The sequence below is a fragment of the Parus major genome, chromosome 4A, assembly GCF_001522545.3.
Source record: "Parus major isolate Abel chromosome 4A, Parus_major1.1, whole genome shotgun sequence".
NCBI classification, from domain to species: Eukaryota; Metazoa; Chordata; class Aves; order Passeriformes; family Paridae; genus Parus; species Parus major.
The window spans coordinates 319,150-322,831 of NC_031772.1; positions in this window are offsets into that span (position 1 = coordinate 319,150).

Below are 3,682 nucleotides of genomic sequence, written 5' to 3' on the forward strand. Positions count from 1 at the left end.
TTTTATTTGTTGTTTTTATTGGGCCAGTTCAGTGCAAGTCTGAGATCCACAGAGGTTGGGTACCTTGTACAAAAAGGATCTTCATGCTTGCTGTGCTGGAGCTCTGTGAAGAATATGCAGGGTGTAGTGGGGTGAAGGATGGAAAGCCTGAGTCCCTGTGAGCCAGGATGGAAACTGGAAGTGATATTTAGAACATGGGGTCCCCCCAGGATAATGCCTGACTGGAAGGTTTAAAACCAGATGTGCAGTAATAGCTTTGAAGACAACCCAGAGGCGGTGCTTCAGCCATGAGATTTGGGAATGAAAATCCTTTTGGGAAAGCAAGAGGTTAGCAAGTACATCCAATCTCTCTGCAGGATGACATGCAGTAAAAGCTGGACTGGGATCCAGAACACAAAGCAGTGATAAGGAGACATGTTATGACCTTGTCTGCTGTTAGCAGCTTACACAGCCTGCCAAGGAAAAACCAGCCTGTATTACAAGAGCCATATGGTATTTTACTAACTCAGTGTATAAATCCCTAGTACAATTAGAAGATCCAACTTCCATGCTGAATTAGAGCATCTATGCTGCTTTATCTGGAGGAATTTCTGGATCGCTCAAGATTGTTGATATCAAGAAGGAATAAAACATAAACGGAGGGACAAGGGAAGGGCTCTGTCAGCCTCCTGGTTGCAGCAGGCCTTTTTCTGGTCTCTGCTGTAAGAAATCCTCTTTCTGGCTTGCATAGATCCTCAGGAGCTGCCTGGAGCTGGCCCTTGCAAGCTGGCTGCCCAGCCTTGTGGTAGCAGTTGTCTGTTTTATCAGGGACAGTTTGTGCAGGATTCCTGAGCAAGGTCAGGATTTCCATAGGAGGCCATCATGAGCTATTTCTAAAAGAGAAGGGTCAGGAGGAAGAAAGCCTTGTACTCTCAGCCTTCTCCCACCTGTTGGATTTTGCCTGGATCAGCCGTGTGTGTGCAGGAGGGAAAGGGATGCCCACGGCGTATGGGAGCATGCCAGCTCCAAAGGTGCTCAGGCCTGGAGCATGGGCTGCCAGTGGTGATGGGCATTGGAAAGAAATCCTGGGGAAGGGCAGATTTGGGAGTGCCTGGCTGAGGACCGACATGTGTGATGCAGCCAGTGGAAGGGCAGCATGTCCAGAGCAGGTTCCACATGCTAGGATCATCCCTCTGAATATGGATCTGTCCTCAGTCTTCTAAGGAAGACCACCTTTTCTCTTGTTTTGGCCTAAGCAGGTTTACCCTGGTGTTACCTGGGTCTTCTTAAAAGAATATCTCTCTTTATTCCAGTATATGAACCTCTTCAAGAGATACCAATTCTTTTGCAGATGCAAAGGGAAATGACCACATTATTGATAAACCATTAAGTATTCTGAAGGGATGTGGCTGTGCTTAATGATATCAGTATTGAGCAACAAGCTCGAAGCAGGTTGGGATGTGGTCTCCTTTTCCCTGCAGGTATTGCAAGTCATTTCTCCCTGCTTCAGTTTCTTCCTCTCACAGAGCTGGCTGGGGACATGTCCTGCCCTGCTTTGTGCTTCTCACAGAAATGTTCTGTTGCTCGTTTTCTTTGCAGTAAAATGTCAGACAGACACTCAGTGAAGCAACCTCCCTTTTCCCTGTGTTGGAGGGAATGTAGCTTTTATATGGATGGTTATAGCTGTTTAAGCTGATCAGATGCTTTGTACAACTACACAAAGCTGTTTTTTGGCTATGCCCTCTCACTTTGCTATGCATACCTATTTTCAGGTGAATCTCTCTGTGCTGGAGCATGTAATTGCAAAGTGAAGCTTTGGCTCTGCTGGAAGAGACCATGAGATGGGAATTATTTACCCAGGGCTTGTCAAGTGGTGGTTACTGTCAGCTCAGAGCTTGAAGGAGGCAGTGCCATGGGGCCATGTGTGTGAATGAGAAATGTACTTTTAGCAAGGGCTGGATCCTGCAGGAGCCCAGAGCTCAGCCCTGTGAGTCCTGTGTCCCTGTGCCCCCAAGTTCCTGCTGCCAGCAGTGATGGGCTCATTTTGCTGGGATGTGTCTCCAGGTATCTCACCTCTTCCATGGCAGCCCATGTTGGGGTGAGGGTGATGCTGGACCACTTTCCCCCACTTCCTGCAATTCTGTGCATGGCAGGCACAGGCAGCAGCTATGGGGCAGTGACTTCTTTCCTGTGGTGACCATCTGGCAGCAGCTTTCTGTGCACAACCTGCATTTGTTTTGATGGTTGGAACAGCAGTAGTGCATGGCTTACCTGAAGTTTTCATCAAGATGAGACTTTCAGAAGCCTATTTGTTGTAGCTCCTATAGTAACTACTGCTTGCTCAGAGCTTGGCTTCTCTGAGCCCATAGTCAGACTGTCTCATGGTTTTTTTGAAAAACTGGAGAAATTTTTAAGTGCTATTACAACCCTGGAGCATGAGTACAAGTATAAACACATACAATCAGGGATTAAATTGCTGAAATGGCCAATATGGTGGCAATAAATTCAGAGGAAATGGACATTATCTGCTGATTGACCTTCTGGAATGTTAAACAGCTTTTGCTTTTGCCTTGAGGCATCTGGCTGCCTGACATGGCCAATTATCCTATGATAACATCAACTTCATTGGGTCTTATTGCTTCATTATGAAACTGCTTTAGCTGATAATGCATTGTGATTAGCGGGCAAATATTCTTGGGAGGGGAGATAACTCCTCATCCACTGTTTGGCCTTGGAGCTGTGCAGTTTGTCTGCCTGTGGTGCAGAAGGCAATGATATGGGGAAGGTCCTTTCCAGCTCCTGAGAGCTTCTCTGGCAGCAATGATGCTGCTTCCCCTGCTTCTCTGTCTCAGCTTCCCATTTCCTCCCTGACTGCTTGGATCTCTTCCTTTCCCAAGTGAAATATTTTGTAAATATTTTTATTTATGGCAGGATAAGTGCCAGCACATGGCTGTCTCTGGGGAACAAAAATACCAGTGCTTAGTTCTTTCTTGCCTGGAGCACTGAATCCTTTTCTGTTGTAATCAGAGCTGTGCATAACTCTGTACCATGATCCAGCCTGGCACGTTCCTCCCTTCGTGTGCACATCATCAGAAGGAAAGAGGGGCCTCTCCACAGAAGCACTTCCTGCTCTGTGGTGGATCAGAACTTATGGCCATGATCGGTGGCAGTGCAGGTCCAGTGCATGGAGTTCTGCCAGGAACCCACTGTGATTCTGCTCAGTGACTTCCTGCTGGAGTCCTGTGGATGTGAGAGACTGCCCACGGCATTGAAAAGGGCAGAGTCATCCCTGCAGAGGATGAAAAAGCATGAAAATGCTGTTTATGTTTTGCAAATTTTTTTTTTCTTTGTAATGACCAGACCGGAGGCGTTCTGTGGTGGAGGTGCAGCTTTTGTTGAAGATCAGCAAGGACCCCATCCTCTCTCTGCCACCCACTGAAGTGGATCAGCACATCCTGGGTGTCGGTGTCGGTTTAGGTACAGGGTCAGAACTGTGCGTGTGGGAGATTTTAGGGGCCCAAACACTCTCACGTGGCATATGTACTCCAAGTGTGTGTGCGTTTCCTTGGCATCCTCCTTGTGCCCCGGGACCTGCCCTGGGCGTGAGGTCACTCAGCAGCAGGGACCGGGCCAGGATGGGGCTCTGCCTGTCCCCACTGCCACCACTGCCGTGTGCCGCCCGACCCCCGGATCACCCAGAGCC